The sequence below is a fragment of the Octopus sinensis genome, linkage group LG24, assembly GCF_006345805.1.
Source record: "Octopus sinensis linkage group LG24, ASM634580v1, whole genome shotgun sequence".
NCBI classification, from domain to species: Eukaryota; Metazoa; Mollusca; class Cephalopoda; order Octopoda; family Octopodidae; genus Octopus; species Octopus sinensis.
This window is the reverse complement of record NC_043020.1, coordinates 22,813,770-22,826,269: the sequence shown is the minus strand read 5'-3', so window position 1 is coordinate 22,826,269 and position 12,500 is coordinate 22,813,770.

The following is a 12,500-nucleotide window of genomic DNA, read 5'->3' as shown; positions in this document are numbered from 1 at the left end:
AGCATAGCATATCTCCAAAGGTCCAATTGGTGAGGTCCAATGTTTGAAGGTCATGCTTCACCTCCTTATCCCATGTCTTCCTGGGTCTACCTCTTCCACAAGTTCCCTCAACTGTTAGGGTGTGGCACTTCTTCGCACAGCTGTCCTCATCAATACACATCAAATGACCATACCAGCACAGTTGTCCCTCTTGCACACAACATCTGAAGCTTCTTATGTCCAACTTTTCTCCCAGGGCACTAAACATTCTTCAAGGCAATACCACAGCTGGGCCTAGTCTAATGACTGAAATAATTAAACGATAATATATATAGGCGCAGGAGTGGCTGTGTGGTAAGTAGCTTGTTTACCAACCACATGGTTCCGGGTTCAGTCCCACTGCATGGCACCTTGGGCAAGTGTCTTCTACTATAGCTACGGGCTGACCAAAGCCTTGTGAGTGGATTTGGTAGACGGAAACTGAAAGAAGCCCGTCGTATATATTATATATATATATATATATATATAATATATATATATATATATATATATATATATATATATATATATGTGTGTATGTATATGCGTGTGTGTTTGTGTGTCTGTGTTTGTCCCCCTAGCATTGCTTGACAACCGATGCTGGTGTGTTTATGTCCGTGTTACTTAGCAGTTCGGCAAAAGAGACTGAGAGAATAAGTACTGGGCTTACAAAAGAATAAGTCCCGGGGTCGAGTTGCTCAATTAAAGGCAGTGCTCCAGCATGGCCGCAGTCAAAATGACTGAAACAAGTCAAAGAGTAAAGAGTATATGTATAATGGGCTTCTTTTAGTTTCCATCTACCAGATCCACTCAAAAGCCTTTGGTTAGTCCAGAGCCATTGTAGAACTTGGAACTGAACACAGAGCTATGTAGTTAGGAAGCAAATCTGTTACCACCTAGCCATGTCTATATAAAATATAGGTGTGTGTGTGCGCGTACATATTATATATATATATATATACATAAATATATATGTATATATTATATATATATATATATATATATATATATACACACATATATATATATATATGTATATATATATATATTTCAAACAATTGAGGGTAAAATTAATTATTATTAATCAATTTCACCAAGTATTCAGTATGCAAAGGGACCATTTAAGCGAATTCAAATTATTACATTATATAAAAGGGCTTAGTAAAATAAATTACTTTGCCACATACTGAACTCATTAGAAATAGCAGCTAAAAAAATTTTTCTAAAAGTATTTCTAATACTTAAAGAAAATCTCTCTCATATAGTGTTTGCTCAAGTCAACTCACGAAGGTATGGGGGTAAAAAACATTAATACATCACAAATGCAAAGGTTATTTGAGAACGTACGTTTCTAGATTAGTCAAATCGACACTTCTTTCGTCAGCTCAGAACTCCTTGATTCGGACTTGGGAACACTGAAAGTGGGAGCACACCCTTTTGGCTTCTTATCACTTCTGAAGATTTGCTCGAACTATCAGTGCTAGCAAATTCAAAATATGCAAGCGAAGAATTTATGCTCTCCCCTTTCCACCAGCGTGGGTTAAAATTGATAAACACTATGTTTTATCGGTAAAATAGTAAAAAGTGAAAAAATTACAGAAGGCTTGTTTAAAAAGGTTAAAAAATATATATTTGAGTCAATATGTCTGAAGAATATTATAAATTCTTTTCTTACAATGACATAATTTAGAAGAAAGACCGGTTTCGCGTTTAGCTTTTCAAATTTCTTACGTCGTTATGTTTATGTTGAGTAGAGTTATCGTTATGTTTATGTTGAAAAGAGTTCTAAATAAGGGCAGGTAATGAGTGATTTCTTCAAGTGTAAGGGAGATAATCACTTAAAATTTTTTGCCTTTCCCTTGGTGTGAATTTCTCTGTATCAGTATGTTGGAATGGTTAAGTCTGGGCTTGTACTTTTCAATGAAGAATGTTCCTGTTTAGTCTAATTTGTGTTGATGATCCGATAGACATTGGTAAAATGGAATGATTAAAAATTGTGGTAGTAGTTGCTTTGCGCATTTCTCAATGTGCTCACTAAAAGGTATCATTCTGTATTCTGGGAATGCAATCTGTTGTCGATGCAGTGTGCATCTACGTCTGAGTGATAGTCCCGTGGATCCCACGTAGTCTTGGTGGCAGCCCGAGCATTTAATGACATAAATTATGTTTTCAGAGGCACAAGTAAAGTTAGATTTGATCTTGAATCTCTGTCCCTCTTTAAAGAAGAATTCTGATCCTTCCAATAGGTTAGGACATGTTGCACAGTTCGATCTGCCACATTTTTTTACTTTTGCATCCGTAATTTCAGAAAACAATTTTGCCTTTGTGAGAATCTTTTTAAGTGGTTTATGTTGTTTGTAGCTTTTAATGATTTGGTGTATGTTTAGAATTTCCTTTAATTTGGGGTCCTTATGAAGTATTGGTAAATTCTGGGTGATGATGGTGAAGGCTTCTTTGTTTCTGGGGTTGTATGTAGATATGTAAGGTAGTTTTTGGGGAAGGTGTGTTGTTGTGTTGAATTTTCTTAAAGTTTCTATTTGATTTCTGTTGCACGTCTGATCCCATCCTCTATGAGTTGAGCTGGGTAATGTCTGTCAATTAGGGTGTTTTTGAGTTCTTGCAGTCTAAAAGTTCCTGGTATTTTGTTCTGACACTATTGTGCATATCCTTCTTGCAAGGTTGAAGGGGATGTTTGTTTTAGTGTGTCTTGGGTGGCATGAATTAAAAAGAAGGTATGGTTTGGCGTCTGTGGCTTTGTAAAAAATGTCTGTGTCTATTTTTTAAGGTTAATTTTTTTAATTGTATATCCAAGAACGGAGCTCCTTTTGGTGTATCCATTGTGAAATGTATATTTGGGTTTATGCTGTTCAATAGGTTTTTAAATTTTAGGAGTTTATCTATGTTTTCATTCCAGAGTATAAAACAATTGTCTAGGAATCGTTTCCAATTCTCTTTTATGTATTGAGAGAGGGGGTTTCCAAAGATTGATAAAGATTCCTGGTAAATGATTATTTCCAGGTAGCCCATTGTTAGGTTCACAATGATTGGTGCTGCCCTTGTACCCATAGCAATTCCGGATATTTGACGGTAAAATGTATTGTCAAACATGAAGTGGTTATTATGTAGGATGAATTCAATTGATTTAGTAATGAATTCTTTACTGATCCTTTTTGGTATTTCTTCCGGAAATTGGTCCAGCCAGAACTGTATCGCCTCTAGTCCATAATTATGAGGTATACTGGTATATAAGTTAACCACATCAAATGAAACCAGGATTGTTTCTTCCTTGGATTTTTTTGGCAGGTGGTTTAACATATCTAAGTCATCTCTGATATGGCTATCGATATGTTTAAGGAAGGGTTTCAGGAGGATGTCCATAAATAGACTTAGTCTGTGTGTTTCACAGGTTGGGCCAGCTACAATGGGTTGTAGTTTTAGGTCCCCTGGGTTAGGTGTGTGTATGTATGTCTTTGGTGATTTTTTAATGGCTTCATTTATAATTTGGCTTTTATGAATTTTTGGCAGACCATAGAAAAGGCTAGGTTTGCATTTAAAGTTTGTTAGAAAGTCAATCTCTTTGGTTGTTAGTTCCTTTTCATGAATTTCCCCGAAAATACTACCTTACATATCTACATACAACCCCAGAAACAAAGAAGCCTTCTCCATCATCACCCAGAATTTACCAATACTTCATAAGGACCCCAAATTAAAGGAAATTCTAAACATACACCAAATCATTAAAAGCTACAAACAACCTAAATCACTTAAAAAAATTCTCACAAAGGCAAAATTGTTTTCTGAAATTACGGATGCAAAAGTAAAAAAATGTGGCAGATCGAACTGTGCAACATGTCCTAACCTATTGGAAGGATCAGAATTCTTCTTTAAAGAGGGACAGAGATTCAAGATCAAATCTAACTTTACTTGTGCCTCTGAAAACATAATTTATGTCATTAAATGCTCGGGCTGCCACCAAGACTACGTGGGATCCACGGGACTATCACTCAGACGTAGATGCACACTGCATCGACAGCAGATTGCATTCCCAGAATACAGAATGATACCTTTTAGTGAGCACATTGAGAAATGCGCAAAGCAACTACTACCACAATTTTTAATCATTCCATTTTACCAATGTGCTATCGGATCATCAACACAAATTAGACTAAACAAGGAAACATTCTTCATTGAAAAGTACAAGCCCAGACTTAACCATTCCAACATACTGATACAGAGAAATTCACACCAAGGGAAAGGCAAAAAATTTTAAGCGATTATCTCCCTTACACCGGAAGAAATCACTCATTACCTCCCCTTATTTAGAAACTTTTTCAACATAAACATAACGATAACTCTACTCAACATAAACATAACGACGTAAGAAATTGAAAAGCTAAACGCGAGAAACCGGTCTTTCTTCTAAACTATGTCATGTAAGAAAAAAATTTATAATATTCTTCAGACATATTGACTCAAATATATATTTTTTAACCTTTTTAAACAAGCCTCTGTAGTTTTTTCACTTTTTACTATTTTCTATATATTCAACCACATGCTTTCACAAACCAACTTTCTTTTACTATATATATATATATATATATATATATATAATATATACATACACATAAATATATACATAAATATACATACACATATATGTTTTACTCTTTTACTTGTTTCAGTCATTTGACTGTGGCCATGCTGGAGCATCACATTTAGTCGAACAAATAGAATCCAGGACTTATTCCTTTTAAGCCTGGTATTTATTCTATCAATCTCCTTTTATTATATTCATCTCACTAAGTTACAGGGATGTGTAATACACCAACATCGGTGTTGACAGGCGATGGTGTGTGGAGACAGACAAAGACACACAAATACATACATACACACATATATGTACAATATATGTACATATATATATATATATATATATATATATATATATATTATATATAATATATATATATATTTTCAACAATTGAGGGTAAATTAATTAATTATTAATCAATTTCACCAAGTATTCAGTATGTAAAGGGACCATTATAGGCGAATTCAAAATATTACATTATATAGATACATTATTAATATTACATTATATTAGATATGTAAGGTAGTATTTTTGGGGAAGGTTGTGTTGTTGTGGTGAACTTTTCTTAAAGTTTCTATGTTGATTTCTGTTGCACGTCTGATCCCATCCTCTATGAGTTGAGCTGGGTAAGGTGTCTGTCAATTAGGGTGTTTTTGAGTTCTTGCAGTCTAAAGTTCCTGGTATTTTGTTCTGACACTATTGTGCATATCCTTCTTGCAAGGTTGAAGGGGATGTTTGTTTTAGTGTGTCTTGGGTGGCATGAATTAAAAAGAAGGTATTGTTTGGCGTCTGTGGCTTTGTAAAAAATGTTTGTTTCTATTTTAAGGTTAATTTTTTTAATTAGTATATCCAAGAACGGGAGCTCCTTTTGGTGTATTCCATTGTGAACTGTATATTTGGGTTTATGTTGTTCAATAGGTTTTTAATTTTAGGAGTTTATCTATGTTTTCATTCAGAGAATGAAACAATCGTCTAGGAATCGTTTCCAATTCTCTTTTATGTATTGAGAGAGGGAGTTTCCAAGATTGATAGAGATTCCTGGTAAATGATTATTTCCATGTATCCCATTGTTAAGTTCGCAATGGCTGGTGCTGCCCTTGTACCCATAGCAATTCCGGATTTTTGACGGTAAAATGTATTGTCAAACATGAAGTGGTTATTGTGTAGGATGAATTCAATTGATTTAGTAATGAATTCCTTACTGATCCTTTTTGGTATTTCTTCCGAAATTGGTCTAACCAGAATTGTATTGCCTCCAGTCCATAATTATGAGGTATACTGGTATACAAGTTGACTACATCAAATGAAACCAGGATTGTTTCTTCCTTGTTTTTTTTGGAAGGTGGTTTAACATATCTAAGTCATCTCTGATATGGCTATCGATATGTTTAAGGAAGGGTTTCAAGAGGATGTCCATAAGTAGACTTAGTCTGTGTGTTTCACAGGTTGGGCCAGCTACAATGGGTTGTAGTTTTAGGTCCCCCGGATTAGGTGTGTGTATGTATGTCTTGGTGATTTTTTAATGGTTTCATTTATAATTTGACTTTTATGAATTTTTGGCAGACCATAGAAAAGGCTAGGTTTGCATTTAAAGTTTGTTAGGAAATCAATCTCTTTGGTTGTCAGTTCTTTTATGGGTTTTAATTAGTGAAGATAGAGTTTTCATTATTTTTTGTGGGGTGTAGTTGGTAATTTTTTTATAATGTAGGTCTTCATCAAGCAAGGAAATTACAAGATTTCTGTAGTATGATGTATCCATTATTACAACTGCATTTCCCTTGTCCGCTTCCTTAATGGTTATATCTTCATCATTTTGGAGTTCTATCAGTTCTTTCCATTGTGTAGTGTTAAAATTTGGGTTAGCTTTCTGTTTATGTATAGTATGGTAGGGGAAGTTCTCAATGTGGTTACAGAATTCGTCAAGATCTTTATTCTTCCTCTGTGTGGGATGTGTTCACTTTTGTTCTTGACTAGTGATTCATCTTCAGTATTGAAACTGTTTGATGCTTCTACTAGTCTTAATTTTCTGCAGAATTCTGTATATTATCCTGAGTTCATTTAGGTTTGCTCTGCGTGGAGTTGGTGTAAATTTGAGCCCTTTTGCGAGGATGTCAATTTTTATGTTAGAAAGAGGTTTGGTTGAAAGATTGATTATCTTCGGTTTTTCCTTATTACTAGGTTCCAGCCTGTGTCCTGGTGTCCCTGGTCCCTGGCTAAAAAATGTTGGGTGTAATTTTGTTTGTATGAGTTGTCTGTGAGGTTGTGTGGTATTTGGTCGGGGGAGTGGTGGTATTGTTGCCTCCGATCGTTGTGTGTGTGTGGGGGAATCTATGGTTGTTAATGCTTGTGGTGTGTGTAAATTTCTGTATGGGGAATATTTTTGTTTCGAACTTCTTGTATGTGGGATGTTGCTTGACATAGTGTTTCTTTGCGTTTGTCTGTGTTTAGTGGGGACCAGTAGTTTTGGTTCATGGCGTAGTAGTGATTTGTGTGTGGTGTATTTCTTATCCTAGTGTCGTATTGTGCTGTATGGTGGTTGGGTCTGGTATTAGGATGTTGTTGGTTTGTTCTGTTTTTGGTGTAATTTCTTTCATAGATGCGTCCTCTTTCAGCTAGTTCCCTGTTAGGTCTAGCGTGGTTTGTGAAGTTGGTTGTGGGTGATTTCTGTTTTTAGTGTATGGAGGATAGTTGGGGGTTGTTTGTGGGTTGTTAGGTTTTTTTTTTTTTTATTTATTGTATTGTTTTTCTTAAGGAAGGGATTATTTGTACCCAATTCATTTTGAAGGTTTCACTATATTTTTGGAAGAAGTCCATGTTTTTCTCCCAGCGTAGGAGAGAATTTCTCTCTTCTCTCTCACAGGAATCCTTCCAGTGATCCAATGTATTATCGAGGGGTTGTCCCTCGGTATATTTTAGTATTAGATTGTGCATCTCCTCGTCTATGCTTTTAAGTTTTCTTCATTTGTGGAGGCCCTGAGTCTTAGAAGCTCTATTTCTGATTTAAAATTGAACAGAGCTGACTTTTCTCTAATAGATCTCTGTCCGTCAGGCTCGTTAGGAATTAATTTTATCTGGAATTTGCGTGGGAGGATAATTGGTGTTGAGTTTATCCATCCCTCGTAGATCTGCTTTGTTGGAATTTTTTATCATGTTCCAGAAGGTGAGTTTCTGTTGTGCAGGTTTGTATTCCAAACGTTTCCTATTTTTCTTTTGTTGGGTTGGTTTGGGTGCGTATGGTGTCCTGCTATGTTTCATTAGGTGCCTGTGTATTATTTTCGGATTTTTGTTGATGAAAATTGAGTTCAGTGTTGTATATAACAGTTGTAGATCCTTACTCACCTGGTCAGTGTAACGGGTTGCATCTTCATTGCTTTTACTTTCCCGGCGCGAGTAAGTTTGATTCCTCGATTTTGTTGTTCAGGTTAAGAAGCTGTGAATTAATATTTTTCAGTTCTTTGAGTATGTCCTCATTTAAGGTTTTGTCCGAGGTGTTTGACCTGTGGCATTTTCGTCACGTGTTTAATATATAGATAAGAAAGTTTGTTTGGTAAAGCACGTGGGTGAATATATAAGAAAATAGTAAAGTGTGAAAAAAACGACGAAGGCTTAAATGTTAAAAAATATATATATTTGTGTCAAAATGTCTGGAGAATATTGGAAAATTTTTTTTTCCCTTTCCTTAAAATGACCTAATTTTAAAATTTTTAAAGAAATTACCGGTTTCGCGTGTAGCTTTTCAAATTTCTTGTGACGTTATGTTTATATTGCATGGAATTATCGTTGTTTTTATTTCCAGGAGATTTCTAAATAAGGGGAGGTAGTGAGTGATTTTTTCCGGTGTAGGGGAGATAATCGCTTAAAAAATTTTTTTTCCCTTTTCCTTGTAAATTCTCTGTGTCAGTATGTTCGGATGGTTGAGTCTGGGTTTGTACTTTTCAATGAAGAATGTTTCCTTGTTCAGTCTCATTTGTGTTGATGATCCGAAAGCACATTGGTAAAATGGGAAGATTAAAAATTGTGGCAGTAGTTGCTTTGCGCATTTCTCAATGTGCTCACTAAAAGGTATCATTCTATATCTGGGAATGCAATCTGTTGTCGATGCAGTGTGCATCTGCGCCTGAGTGATAGTCCCGTGGAACCCACGTAGTCTTGGTGGCAGCCCGAGCATTTAATAACATAAATTATGTTTCAGACGCACAAGTAAAGTTAGATTTGATCTTAAATTTCTGTCCCTCTTTAAAGAAGAATTCTGATCCTTCCAATAGGTTAGGACATGTTGCACAGTTCGATCTGCCACATTTTTTACTTTTGCATCCGTAATTTTAGAAGACAATTTTGCCTTTGTGAGAATCTTTTAAGTGATTTATTAGGCTGTTTGTAGCTTTTAATGATTTGGTGTATGTTTAGAATTTCCTTTAATTTGGGTTTTTGAAGTATTGGTAAATTCTGGGTGATGATGGTGAAGGCTTCTTTGTTTCTGGGGTTGTATGTAGATATGTAAGGTAGTATTTTTGGGAAGGTGTGTTGTTGTGTTGAACTTTTCTTAAAGTTCTATGTTGATTTCTGTTGCACGTCTGATCCCATCCTCTATGAGTTGAGCTGGGTAATGTCTGTCAATTAGGGGTGTTTTTGAGTTCTTGCAGTCTAAAGTTCCTGGTATTTTGTTCTGACACTATTGTGCATATCCTTCTTGCAAGGTTGAAGGGGATGTTTGTTTTAGTGTGTCTTGGGTGGCATGAATTAAAAGAAGGTATTGTTTGGCGTCTGTGGCTTTGTAAAAAATGTCTGTTTCTATTTTAAGGTTAATTTTTTTAATTAGTATATCCAAGAACGGGAGCTCCTTTGGTTGTATTCCATTGTGAACTGTATATTTGGGTTTATGCTGTTCAATAGGTTTTTAAATTTTAGGAGTTTATCTATGTTTTCATTCCAGAGAATGAAACAATCGTCTAGGAATCGTTTCCAATTCTCTTTTATGTATTGAGAGAGGGAGTTTCCAAAGATTGATAGAGATTCCTGGTAAATGATTATTTCCATGTATCCCATTGTTAAGTTCACAATGACTGGTTCTGCCCTTGTACCCATAGCAATTCCGGATTTTTGACGGTAAAATGTATTGTCAAACATGAAGTGGTTATTGTGTAGGATGAATTCAATTGATTTAGTAATGAATCCTTACTGATCCTTTTTGGTATTTCTTCGGAAATTGGTCTAACCAGAATTGTATTGCCTCCAGTCCATAATTATGAGGTATACTGGTATACAAGTTGACTACATCAAATGAAACCAGGATTGTTTCTTCCTTGTTTTTTTTGGAAGGTGGTTAACATATCTAAGTCATCTCTGATATGGCTATCGATATGTTTAAGGAAGGGTTTCAAGAGGATGTCCATAAGTAGACTTAGTCTGTGTGTTTCACAGGTTGGGCCAGCTACAATGGGTCGTAGTTTTAGGTCCCCCGGATTAGGTGTGTGTATGTATGTCTTTGGTGATTTTTTAATGGTTTCATTTATAATTTGACTTTTATGAATTTTTGGCAGACCATAGAAAAGGCTAGGTTTGCATTTAAAGTTTGTTAGGAAATCAATCTCTTTGGTTGTCAGTTCCTTTTCATGGGTTTTAATTAGTGAAGATAGAGTTTTCATTATTTTTTGTGGGGTGTAGTAGTTGGTAATTTTTTCATAATGTAGGTCTTCATCAAGCAAGGAAATTACAAGATTTCTGTAGTATGATGTATCCATTACACACTGCATTTCCCTTGTCCGCTTCCTTAATGGTTATATCTTCATCATTTTGGAGTTCTATCAGTTCTTTCCATTGTGTAGTGTTAAAATTTGGGTTAGCTTTCTGTTTATGTATAGATACCTTTTAGTGAGCACATTGAGAAATGCGCAAAGCAACTACTGCCACAATTTTTAATCTTCCCATTTTACCAATGTGCTTTCGGATCATCAACACAAATGAGACTGAACAAGGAAACATTCTTCATTGAAAAGTACAAACCCAGACTCAACCATCCGAACATACTGACACAGAGAAATTAACAAGGAAAAGGGAAAAAAAATTTTTAGCGATTATCTCCCCTACACCGGAAAAAATCACTCACTACCTCCCCTTATTTAGAAATCTCCTGGAAATAAAAAGAACGATAATTCCATGCAATATAAACATAACGTCACAAGAAATTTGAAAAGCTACACGCGAAACCGGTAATTTCTTTAAAAATTTTAAAATTAGGTCATTTTAAGGAAAGGGAAAAAAAATTTTTCCAATATTCTCCAGACATTTTGACACAAATATATATATTTTTTAACATTTAAGCCTTCTGTCGTTTTTTCACACTTTACTATTTTCTTATATATATATATATATATATATATATATATATATATATATGTACATATATATACATATACATATACATATATATATATATATATATATATATATATATATATATATATATAAATATATATATATATGTATACACATATATATTCAAACACACACATATATATACATATATATATATATATATATATACATATATAATATATATATATATATATATACATATAATACATATACATATATATATATATACATACATATATATATACATATATATGTATATACATATATATACATATATATACATATACATATATGTGTAAGCATATATATATATATATACATATGTATATACATGCAAGCACATATACACAATGCATGCACATAGATATATAGATATACAGACACATTCAGACACACAAATATACATACATTCTACACACATACACACATATATAAATGCGTGGAATCTTTTATCCATTTATTCATTTCAGACATGAAGCTGCGGTCATGCTGGAGCACCACTGTGGCTTTGCTGATTTCCTCAGGTTAGGGGCGGGGTTTCAGATCACCACTCCTGCATGTGCCTTTGTCCCAGCTGTCAGCCCATTTGGTGTATGAGGGAGTGTGGCTCTGCTGCCCATGTCTGCATCTCATGCCGGGCATATATAGATATTAACACACACATACACACAAACACACACATATATATATATATATATATATATATATAATATATACATTCTTTTATTCTTTTATTTGTTTCAGCCATTTGACTGCGGCCATGCTGGAGCACCACCTTTAGTCGAGTAAATTAACCTTAGGACTTATTCTTTGTAAGCCTAGTACTTGTTCTATCGATCTCTTTTGCCGAACCACTAAGTTATGGGGACGTAAATACACCAGCATTGTTTGTCAAGCGATGTTGGGGGTATAAACACAGACACACAAATATATACACACGTATATAAATATATAAATATATACACACACGACAGGCTTCTTTCAGTTTCTGTTTGCCAAATCCACTCACAAGGCCTATATATATATATATATACATACATATATATATATATATATATATATACATTCTTTTATTCTTTTACTTCATTCAGTCATTTGACTGCAGCCATGCTGGAGCACCACCTTTAGTCAAACACACACATATATAAATACATTACATGGATACACTAGCGTAGCTAGAGTGTGTACTGCCAAAGGGCAGCCCTTCTGTTTGCTGCCTGTGCCCCCACAAAAAGCACATATTGCCAACAGCAGACACAAAAGTGGTGCCCCTTTAAAAGTGCCACCTGGGGGCAGACCACCCCTGCTGCCCTCTAGCTATGCTTGTGCATGCATACAAACCTTACATAACTACATGCATTCATTACATCACATACATACAATATATTATCTATATACATACCTTACATGCATTATATACAACCATACATGTATACATACATACGCACATATATTTCATACATGCATTACATACATATTAATAGTACAGGCACACATATTATATATATACATACAT